Raw genomic sequence first — 12314 nt, 5'->3', positions numbered from 1 at the left:
CCATCCAAAAAGCAGTTATTTGTATTTCAAAAAAACAAAACAAAAAACTATTTAAAAGCCACCAGAAGTCAATGGACTTTAGAAGCTTTCAGTACTAGGGAAAAAAAGCATCTCCTTTTTCCTTCCATCTTTTGAAGAAAGGATGGAGGGGACAGTACATTTGGGAGGCGGGGGGAGGAGAAGTTGAATTCCTAATTTCCCACCCAAACAACCTTGACAACAACTAACTATTATACCCCATGACAATATCTACCACTGCATCTAATGATGAAGTAGCACATTTGCTTGATGTTTCTGCTAAAATGTCAACTGCTAAATACACCTCCACCCTGATATAACACTGTCCTTGGGAGCCAAAAAAATCTTACCGCGTTATAGGTAAAACTGCGTTATATCGAACTTGCTTTAATCCACCGGAGCGCGCAAACCCCCCCCCCCCCCCCCCCGGAGCACTGCTTTACCGCGTTATCTCCGAATTCATGTTATATCGGGGTAGAGGTGTAATTAATATTAGGCTTCACAGCCAACATCCCATTCAGATGAATTAGGCATTTCATACATCTAAAAGCTATTGTTTCTGTCTGCAGATTCAAGTAGAACATCATTGCATTGGTTGACATTTGTTTCATATTTTGAAGGTTTTCCTCACAACTATAGGGCTAGAAACTATATTTTAAAATGCAATCTTAAATCTAGAGTACAATTATGCAGGAAATTTTAAAAAGGACATTATGTTGCCATTAATGAACATTTTACACAGGGTTTCTAGTTTCATTTATTTTTTATGCACTGGTGATAACCTTTCCTTTTCTGCAACTTAGGAATTGCTACTTATGAATTGAGGAACAACTGGATGTCAGACATGATGGTGCATAAAATAAGTAGGCTATTGTAAAGGTCAGCCTATATGACTTCTAAAATTTTCAGATAATGTAAGAAAAAAAAAAGTTATGCTGTATTCTCCCTTCCTTCTCCTGAAGTGACACAGAGTGGTGGTGTGCACACTTTCACAGAACTGTCTCCTATTAAGACCCTAACGTGGACTGTATTTCAGAAATGGGCAAAAGGGTCTTCTGGCTTTTCTTTCATAGCACAGCACCATTTATGGCCGAAATAACCTCTTATCTCTTCTTCACCAAGCACGTACCCTGCTCTCCTCCGCAAATTCCTCCTTAAACTCAACTTCCATTATGCAGCTTTGCAATTAATCTTATTGTCTTATATAGGAGTTCCACTGAGACTGAAGATGCCATGTAAATGTAAAATCATGAAAGAAAGAGAAAGAGAGAGAAAAAGAAAGGTCTGACAAGTAGCTATGACTGTTCCTTCTCATCCTGAAAAAAATCTACTGTAAGGCCATCAACGATCCTCCACATAAAAACAGAACTATATACACACACACACACACACACACAGTAAATATTTTAAAAAAGCTTTTTCGGTCAAATCAGATTCTGCTTCAGCACCAGCATGTTTTATGTGTTCCTTCCTCATTCTATTGCCAAGTCAAAGAGAGGAAACAAAAGCTGGGGTTGTTTCCAGGAGAAAAACGCACTGCAGGAATCTATGGCAGTTTCCTCTCATGTTCACAAACCAACACTTCTGTATGAAGATTCACATAATACATAGGTGTCAAATGGTTAATCTTCAATATATACAGAGGAGAGCATCCCTGAGACAAAAGAGAAAAAAAGGTTTGTGCATCTAGGACTGCTAATACTTGCAAAATGGCTATCTCCATGGATATATAATTGCGTAGATGGAGAACAAATCAGTTTGTCCAATAAAGGCGTTGCCCAGCGATCTACAACCTTTCTTTGTTACTGAGAAGGTGGTGGTTTTCCTCCTCTTAATAGATTATTTTCCCTTATTCTGGTCTTCCTTCCTGATGATAAATTAACTTTTATTATTCTAACCGATTGAACATTAATTTAGAAGCTTTATTAGTCATTTAGATTTTACTCAGTGACTTCAAGCGGAAAAAATGTTTTCTCAAGCCGAGAGAGAACCCTCCCATACAACATGTTCCCTGAGCCAAGAGAACCCTCCCATACAACATCCTCCAGCTGTTCTCAAATAGGGAAAGAATTTGCCCATGTGGCATCCTTAGGCACTTCCCACCAAAGTCAGCCCAGAGTCTGTCTAGCTGAGAGGGAACCTCTCCAAACGGCAACCCCTGGCTCTTCTCTACTCAAGGGAGATCTCCTCCCACGCAGCTTCATCCAGCACTTCCTGAGCCAAAACAATCCCTCCTTATACAGCCTGGTAGGGTCTTCCTGAGCCAAGAGACAATGCTCTCACAATGCATCCTCTGGCTAGTCTTGTTCCACCACCACAGTTATTAACTTTTATTAGTAAAGAAAAACCTAATTTGCGTGTAAATACAAGCTACCAGAATGATTTTTCCCCCAGGTAAAGTCCTTCACAATCAAATGCATTTTTAAATGCCTACACAATGCAAGCTTAAAATACAATGGTTGAACTGCAGGCAGCAATGGCACAACAGAGACAAAGAAACAGGCTCCTCTGATGGCTAGAATGCTTCAAGTCCTTTACTATGTTACTCTGACATACCTTCAGTTACAGACTCAAGTTTGCATTCACATGCTCTCTTGCTCAATAAAACATGTCAGTGTGGTCCTTTTTTCTTTTTTTTAAGAGGAAAATACATGTGGGCTTGTGATTTACATTATCATAACCTCCCACTCTGATATTTTTGGGGACATACTATATTTTAATATGGCTTCCAAAATTAATAAGCGCTCTAATTTGCCATAGTTCTACACTTTGGGTAATGAGGGTATTAAAAGTTGAATTGGTTTCTCATCTTGCTCTTTTTAGAAGTGCAAGTTAAACAAAAGTTAACCTTTATAAAGATCTGCAAAAAGAGAAGAGGCAAAAAGAAAGAGGAGCTGAGGCACCAGATGGGGAAAGGACAGGAAATATTTTTTTTAAAAAATTCTTTCCATTAAAAGGAGAAATGACTTACACCTTATTCCTTTCTGAGCTACAGTTATCATATGTGCAGACCAATGGGAACGTCATACACAAAATATAAAGTACACATTTTGGAAGGGAGTTCAAAGACAGCCACAGTCACATGGACTCCAAGAGGCCCTCCTACTTTTCAAAATAAAGAAATACATACATACATCCAAGTTCTGAACTAGAGAACTTTTTTAACAAACAGAGGAAACCAGTTAGGGAAAGGCCTCTGTGAACTGTTGGGCCGATGCATCATTTGGTCAAAGCCATTAAATTTACTGTGGAATTTTCCAAAGTGGACAGCGCTGGCTAACTCTTGTTCTCCGTCACCAAAGGGAGCTTTACCATTAATTTCAATGGAAACAATTACAATTAATGCGAAGGATTTTTGGAAATCCCACCCTCTGGGCTTGTCTATGCAGTACATGAGTCCACACCAGTGAGGTGTACATTCCAATAAGCACCAGTTCACGTACACTAACTGGTTAGTATAAACCCCACTGGCACGCAAAGTTCCACAGTGAATATTAATGTAGTCATGTTTCAAAAAGTACTACATTAACATGCACTAGGGAACTTTAAACCTGCACTAGCAGGGTCTGCATGGGCTAGTTAGTGTATGACATGCTGCTGCACATTAGATTTTACACTCCACTGATGCAGACTAACGCACCATGTAGACAAGCCCTTAAACTACAAAATTCAGAGAAAGTATGAAGAGACTGCACTGTGGCAACCCTGCAAACTCTCCCCCTGCAGTTTCAACTCACTCACCCAATGAATGATGCATGGGTGCAGTGAGCACCTGTGTCTGACTAGGCAAGGGAGCACAACAATCTTTGTAAGACTCAGAAATGCAGGTTCCAATTAGTCTATTGGAATCAAAATGAGATTCTAGTAGATCTTTTCCCCTTAAAAAATAGAACAGAAAAAGGAGGGACACTAACTTCTAGGGTCCTGTGCAAATAAAAGCATTTATTGCACTATGAATATTTAACCACACCCGTATCTTCCTTTCAAACCAGGCTAAATTGGTCCAAGTCACTTTATAGTGGAATAGTGCAACTGTACATAAGTGTAGCCACACTGGTGCAAAATCCCCAGCACAGACAAGCCATACATTATGGATGACTTTATTCTAGGTGAATGACCAAAATAAGGAAGTATGAGCAGGAAAGCAAAGCTAACCTGGGTTGAGATGACTGCCACTAAAAAAAAAGTCACTCTTCAGGACAATATGGAATGGGAATAATACTAAGCTGTTCAAAAGAAGGTCTGCACAGGGCTTTGAGAACTGAATAAAAGCTCCAAGAAAGAGAGGGATCATCTGAGAACCTAAGATGAGGTTGTCTTTTTCACATTACCTTGGAAAATTGAAAGATTTTCACTTTTTGGTCCCTGGTTCAAAACTCACCCAGTTTGACAGGGATAAAGACATTACAATATGCCAGCTGTTTGGTGGCATCCAGTATAGTAAGTTAGTAGCGTCAGTCCATTTGTGAAAAGAGTTAGAGAAGATGTGAGATAGTCAGATTTCTCATGCTCTGCTTACATATTTATTAACTGTAAACAGCAGTTTCTGCAAGAATTTGCCATACTGTGAATTCTATAAATACTTCTATTGTCAGTTGCCTTGCGTGTTTGTGGGTTCTTTCCGTGTGCTTTCCCAATGCTGCACAGATAGCTGGTTCAGCAGACCTTGATAGTATTACCCAGTGTGATTAAGTAAGTGCTGGAGGCTGAAATGTTGTCGCCTCAGTAGCACTGCTTAGGCACTTCTGTCCTTGAAGCTTCAATGTTATTACTAGACAGAGCAGCATGTGAGTTCAGCAGACTTTGATGTTACTCAAAGAAAGACCACAGGCACAGCTCATTCACAAAGACACTTGGCCAGGTTTATTGCCCTCAAGACACAGTCCTAGAGCCCTGGCTTTGTAGTTACAGGTACACTAATATGACTGCCCTGTGGCAAGGAACGGCTCAGTCAGTGGTGGAACTTTCCACTGCCCCCTTGGCCAAACAAAGAATTAACGCAAAGTATCCCAACTTTTATAGGCTGAGACAAACAACTAACATACACAACTTACACGCCACCTTATGTAAATCATTACATCTTTTTGTTACCTCTCCTTGTTGCTTATATCTTTGAAAAAACATCCCTATTCATTATTTTATCAGACCATCTTATCTTGTACTAGATAGGGGTGTATCTGTACAAGCTGGAATATATTTATGTAATTTGTGCCTAGTACACTAGTAACAACTTTGCCAAGTTCACGTACTAAACAGTGAAATTGTAAGCATCTACTTTAATACATGGTGTGACTTTCGTTCACAACTTCTGGTTCAGGCCTCAGATCTTGCACCAGGCCCAGTACTCCAGACTCCCTCTACAACTTCAACCTTGCTTTGTATACTTTAGGACACCACAACAAATAACTAAAGATTCACAAAAAAGCTAATACCTGTGCATGACTAATGGGAATAGGAAAGCCAAAAGATAATCCTCCCAATGTTAATAGAAAAATGAAAATATTCTTTGTACATTTTCTGAAATGTACAAATTGTCTGTTCATATGACTGAAGGAGGGCAGTGATTGGAAGATATTTGAGAGCTGTTTATGAACACAAACAGCCAAGTTCTTCTTCCTCCAAAGAACTACATTTAGAATTTTATCTGTATTGGAATAACATTTAAGAGACAAACTTATTATGTTTTTGTATTATTGTCCAGCACATATGTTTGATATAAAGTAGTCTTTGAGACAGTTGTAATCATAGTTAATATTTTAGGCATATTTTAGATACATCAGGTGTAACAATGAGAGACAAGGAGTGAAAGCAGGAAGAACAGGATAAAAAAGACAGGAAGTCAAATGGAAAGGAACAAGAAGGAAAGGAGATAATAAGAGGGAGGAATTATCATAGGAGGTGATGCTCAAAATGGTGAAAGAAGGGAGAGGGAAAGAAAATTACAACAAAACAGGAAACAGGGTGAGGAGGGGAAAACAGGAGGTGAAGAGAGAAAAATACAGTGTGTTCATATTCCTTTCCATAGTTTCCATGTTTTTTGGATTGTGTTATTGAAAGAGTCTTAAAGAGTTATTTGTGAAATAAATGGAAATAGGAACAAAAAATGCACATGTGGCTATTATTATACAGTCTTTTCATTAGATGTAGTTAGTAGAAAGCCATAGTTACTTATAGGATAAGATCAAGCCTTTATCTTCATTTTCCTATTTCAAAGGAGGAAGAAAAATGAGCAAAAAAATGGTTTTTTTATAAGCCACAAACTTGGGCCTAGTCTACACCATGAGTTTATGTTGGATTTAGCAGCGTTAAAACCAAATTAACCCTGCACCCGTCCACACAACGAAGCCATTTTTCGACATAAAGGGCTCTTAAAACTGATTTCTGTACTCCTCCCCAAAGAGGGGATTAGCGCTGAAATCGACATCACCGTTCGAATTAGGGTTAGTGTGGACGCAATTCGAAGGTATTGGCCTCCGGGAGCTATCCCACAGTGCACCATTGTGACTGCTCTGGACAGCACTCTGAACTCGGATGCACTGGCCAGGTGTACAGGAAAAGCCCCAGGAACTTTTGAATCTCATTTCCTGTTTGGCCAGGCGAGCTCATCAGCACAGGTGACCATGCAGTCCCAGAATCGAAAAAGAGCTCCAGCATGGACTGAACGGGAGGTACTGGATCTGTTTGCTGTGTGGGGAGAGGAATCCGTGCTATCAGAACTACGTTCCAGAAGACGAAATGCCAAAACATTTCAAAAAAAATCTCAGAGGCCTGAGGGACAGAGGCTACATCAGGGACGCAACACAGTGCTGCATGAAACTTAAGGAGCTCAGACAAGCATACCAGAAAACCAAAGAATCAAACGGACACTCTGGGACAGAGCCCCAGACATGCTGCTTCTACGCTGAGCTGCATGCAATTCTTGGGGGCGGGGGGGGGGGGTCGCCATCACTACCCTACCCCTGTCCGTGGACTCCGATGATGGGGTACTCTCCACCATGCCTGAGGATTTTGCGGACGGGGAAGATGAGGAGGAGGAGGACGAGCTTGAGGAGAGCACACAGCACACCGTTCTCCCCGACAGTCAGGATCTTTTTATCACCCTGACTGAAATACCCTCCCAACCCAACGAAGCCAGAGAAGGGACCTCTGGTGAGTGTACCTTTTTAAATATAATACATGTTATAAAAGCAAACATTTTTTAATGATTAAGTAGCCCTGAGGACTTGGGATGCATTTGCGGCCAGTACAGCTACTGGAAAAGTCTGTCAACTTGTCTGGGGATGGAGCGGAAATCCTCCAGGGACATCTCCATGAAGTTCTCCTGGAGGTACTCTAAAAGCCTTTGCAGAAGGTTTCTGGGGAGAGCAGCCTTATTCCGTCCTCCATGGTAGGACACTTTACCACGCCATTCTAGTAGCAAGTAATCTGGTATCATTGCATGAAAAAGCCTGGCAGCGTATGGTCCCGGTGTTTGCTGGCATTCAAGCAACATCCGTTCTTTATCTCTCTGTCTTATCCTCAGGAGAGTGATATAATTCATGGTAACCTGGTTGAAATAGGGGAATTTGATTAAGGGGACATTCAGTGGTGCCCGTTCCTACTGGGCCGTTTGCCTGTGGCTGAAAAGAAATCCGCCCCGCAGTTGGCCATGCGGTGGGGGGCGGGGGCCATTGGCGCTGAGCTGTTCACGTTTGGCTAGCAGGGATCTTCCCTGATACCAGCCAGGCGGTGGGGGGAAGAGGAAAAGTGATTGGATGAGGGGAGGGGGTTAGTTTGGTTTCTGCTGCTGCACGTTAACAGGAAAACTGCAGAACTAAATGGCCAACTCAACGGGCTTTGCTTGGTATGGGAAAGGAGGGGGCTGCTGTTATAAAGGCTGCAGAAGCTGAAAGACTATGGCTTACCATGGCCACCTGCAAGCCAAATTCTCTTGCCCAGCTCTGCTTGTGTGATCTCTAACACCAAAGCTGCAGGCACTCAATATAAAATGCAAAATGCGACCTTGTACCAAAATCACATGTGCTATGTAATGTGAATAGTGTTGTTCATCGTGAAAGAGTATAGCCATTGTTCTGTAAAATGTATCTTTTTAAATACTTCACTCCCTTTTTTAACTCCAGCAGCTGCAAATGTTTCAAGCCTCCCTCCTCCGTCCCAAAGGCTATCTCAGATAAGGCAGCGAAAAAAAACACATGCACGAGGACACGTTCTCTGAGCTCATGCAGTCGTCCGGCACTGACAGAGTTGTGTGGAGGGACACAACAGCAGAGTACAGGACGGTGGCCGATAAACATGAGGAGAGGTGGCGGCAAGAAGATCAGAGGAGGTATGAGGCAATGCTGGGGCTGCTGCGGGATCAAACGGGCATGCTCCGGCGTCTGGTGGAGGTTCATGAATGACAGCAGGATCACAGACTGCCGCTGCAGCCCCTGTTTAACCGCCCTCCCTCCTCCCCAAGTTCCATAGCCTCCTCACCCAGACGCCCAAGAATGTGGGGTGGGAGGCTCCGGGCACCCAACCACTCCACTCCAGTGGACAGCCCAAGCAACAGAAGGCTGGCATTCAACAAGTTTTAAAGTGGCCTTTTCCTTCCCTCCTACCACACCCCACCCGGGCTACGTTGTGAGTTATTTCCCTATTTTTATAATCAATAAAGAATACATGTTTTTTAAATGATAGTGACTTTATTTCCTTTGCAAGCAAGCTGTGATAGAGGACGGGTGGCTTACAGGGAATTAGAGTCAACCAAGGGGGTGGGTTTTCATCAAGGAGAAACAAACAGAAGTGTCACACATTACCCTGGCCAGTCATGAAACTGGTTTTCAAAGCTTCTCTGATGCGCACCGCTTCCCGCTGTGCTCTTCTAACTGCCTCGGTGTCTGGCTGTGCGTATTCAGCGGCCAGGCGATTTGCATCAACCTCCCACCCCACCATAAATGTCTCCCCCTTACTCTCACGGAGATTGTGGAGCACACAGCAAGCAGCAATAACAATGGGAATATTGGTTTCGCGGAGGTCTGAGCGAGTCAGTAAACTGCGCCAGTGACACTTTAAATGTACAAATGCACACTCTACCACCATTCTGCACTTGCTCGGCCTATAGTTGAACAGCTCCTGACTACTATCCAGGGTGCCTGTGTATGGCTTCATGAGCCAGGGCATTAAGGGGTAGGCTGGGTCCCCAAGTATAACTATAGGCATTTCAACATCCCCAACAGTTATTTTCTGGTCTGGTAAGTAAATCCCTTCCTGCAGCCATTTAAACAGACCAGAGTTCCTGAAGATGCGAGCGTCATGAACCTTTCCCGGCCATCCCACGTTGATGTTGGTGAAATGTCCCTTGTGATCCACCAGTGCTTGCAGCACCATTGAAAAGTACCCCTTGCGGTTTATGTACTGGCTGCCCTGGTGGTCCGGTCCCAAGATAGGGATATGCGTTCCATCTATAGTCCCACCACAGTTAGGGAATCCCATTGCAGCAAAGCCATCCACTATGACCAGCACATTTCCCAGAGTCACTACCTTTGATAGCAGCAGCTCAATGATTGTGTTGGCTACTTGCAAAACAGCAACCCCCACAGTAGATTTGCCCACTCTAAATTGATTACCGACTGACCGGTTGCTGTCTGGCATTGCAAGCTTCCACAGGGTATTGCCACTCGCTTGTGAACTGTGAGGGCTGCTCTCATCTTGGTATTCTTGCGCTTCAGGGCAGGGGAAAGCAAGTCACAAAGTTCCATGAAAGTGCCCTTCCGCATGCGAAAGTTTCGGAGCCACTGGGAATTATCCCAGACCTGCAACACTATGCAGTCCCACTACTCTGTGCTTGTTTCCCAGGCCCAGAATCAGTGTTCCATGGCATGAGCCTGCCCCATTACACCATGATCTCCAAATTGCGGAGGAACGCAGTTTTAGAGAAAAGTGTGTTCATGTCCTCATCACTGTGCTGCAGTCGCCTCCTCACCTGGTTTTTCAGGTATTGGTTCTGCATACACTGCACGATAATGCGCGAGGTGTTTACAATGGTCATAACTGCTGTGGTGAGCTGAACGGGCTCCATGCTTGCTGTGCTATGGCTTCTGCTCCTGCTTGGGCAATCCAGGGAAAAGGGCGCGAAACGATTGTTTGCCATTGCTCTGGTGGAGGGAGGGGCGACTGACCACATGGCTAACAGGGTTGGCTTACAGGGGGTGGCTTTGCGAGAAACAGAATGGCCCCCTCAAGGATAGAACTCAAAACTGGGTTTAGCAGGCCATTGATTTCATGGAGGGAGGGAGGGAGGGAGGAGAAAATGAATACAAAACAAATCTGGTCTATTTCTTGTTTTGATCCATTTCATCTATCTTTATACATCTTGCTGGCAGCAGACTGTGCAGTACGACCGCTAGCCATCGTCATCTCCTGGGTGCTCGGCAGAAGATGGTGCAGTATGACTGCTGGCCATCGTCTTCTGCTGGCTGCTGATCAGAAGAGAGTGCACTGCCGGTAGGACTGAATTGCCATGAGACGAAACTTAAAAGGGAAATGAGCTGGCTGAGTCACTCCCATATTTGCCCAGGCGCCCCTGACCTCATCGAGGTCAGTTAAAAGAGCACCCTGGACTACGTTGACAACGGCTACCAGTCATACTGCACCGTCTGCTGCCAAAAGGCAATAAACTGCTGCTGTGTAGCAATGCAGTACCGCGTCTGCCAACACCCAGGAGACATATGGTGATGGTTAGCTGAGCGGGCTCCATGCTTGCCGTGGTATGGCGTCTGCACAGGTAACTCAAGAAAAAAGGCGCAAAACAATTGTCTGCCCTTGCTTTCATGGAGGGAGGGAGGGAAGGGGGGGGCCTGACAATATGTACCCAGAACCATCTACGACAATGTTTTAGCCCCAGCAGGCATTGGGATTTCTACCCAGAATTCAAATGGGTGGCGGAGACTGCGGGACAGCTACCCACAGTGCAACGCTCCGGAAGTCGACGGTTGCCTCAGTACTGTGGACACACTCCGCCGACTACATGCACTTAGAGCATTTGTGTGGGGACACACAATCGACTATATAAAAACGCTTTCTACAAAACCGACTTCTATAAATTCAACCTAATTTTGTAGTGTAGACAAGGCCTTAAACAGATATAAAAGCTAAAACTGCAAACTTCATTGTAATACATGCAAGTTGTAAAATTACAGATTTATCCAGAATTTAGCTGTTGTAAGATTACTATATTTAAACCGAACTGGTTTAAGAAGAAAATCCTTTACAATCTGTACAAGTTATCTTAGGGGTTACACCGGAGAAATAAAATGATGGAAGAATTAAGGTTACCATTTAGGTCTGAAGCATTTCATCCATTTCGGTGCCAAAAGTGGCTTTGTGAAACCTTCTGTAGCAGCTGGCACTAAATCCCTTTGCAAATTCAAAGCACTTCCAATTTATCCAAGACAGATTTCCTTCTTCTTTTCACCCCCTTTTCCTTGCAACTACAGATCAGAGAGCAATGTTTTCTGCAAAAGAAAGATGAAATGGTAACTCTGCTGTAGCTTAAATAAGTTTCAAATATGATCTAATACATTTCCCCTTCCCCTTGCACCCTCCGTGTCTTTCATATTCTGTAATGAATACTTGAATGGAGACCTCCACTTAATCTTATTCATTTGGAATTGGCCTCTCTTTCCGAGGTGTAAGGCCTGAACAGATTTTTGGATAGGGCTATACAACTCTCCCCATACTACACCCTAGTATCAAATGACAATCAAGAATAAGAATAGCACTTGGGCAGTTGTTGCTTTATGTTTTTCTAATTTGCTTTAGTTTCCTTTCTGAAGGCTGCTTAATCATGCACAGGCCTTCACTTTATCAGACAAATCAGATCATTGTAATATTTAATTTTTCCATTACCAAAAACACAAAAACAAAAAACACAGCCAGAACACTTAATTTTGAAATATTTTTACTAAGTTTGAGTTATAAATTGTGAACAAATTTTTAAAAACTTTTTTTGGGGGTAATTTATACCACAGAACTAAATTTAGGAAAAATAGTTCTACACAATTGGTATTATTAGGTGTACAGAGATACAGTATTCATTTAAATGTATATTTTTAAAAAGTACACCACAGATTAACCTAATAAGTTAACTAACCTACTTATTAATAGTTCGTTTGAACTACTGTTCGCTTCCAAATGTGTGTCTATGCATTACTATTTCATTTTCACTTGCCTATACACTATATAAAATGCAGTGCCTAATCAGGAAAGCTGGATCGCTCCTTCCCCTGCTACAAACCAAACAAGATTAGAGAAAA

The 12314-nt window shown here is 42.8% G+C and overlaps 1 protein-coding gene across 5 annotated transcripts in view; it reads right to left on the bottom strand.

The window, feature by feature from the left end:
- Positions 1 to 12314, bottom strand: part of PEAK1 (pseudopodium enriched atypical kinase 1) — a 219189-nt gene that overhangs the window by 105526 nt on the left and 101349 nt on the right. For 4 of the 5 annotated variants that reach the window (XR_012641265.1, XM_074966045.1, XM_074966044.1 and 1 more), the window contains one exon: positions 11335 to 11513. The exons of the other annotated variant lie outside the window; for it this stretch is intronic. The gene's annotated coding sequence lies outside the window, so the exon portion shown is untranslated. The remainder of the gene's footprint in view (positions 1 to 11334; positions 11514 to 12314) is intronic. 5 annotated transcript variants of the gene reach the window in all.

This window comes from Natator depressus, chromosome 10 (assembly GCF_965152275.1).
Source record: "Natator depressus isolate rNatDep1 chromosome 10, rNatDep2.hap1, whole genome shotgun sequence".
Lineage (NCBI taxonomy): Eukaryota > Metazoa > Chordata > Testudines > Cheloniidae > Natator > Natator depressus.
The sequence above is the reverse complement of the archived record's forward strand: the minus strand, read 5'-3'. Positions and strand labels throughout refer to the sequence as shown.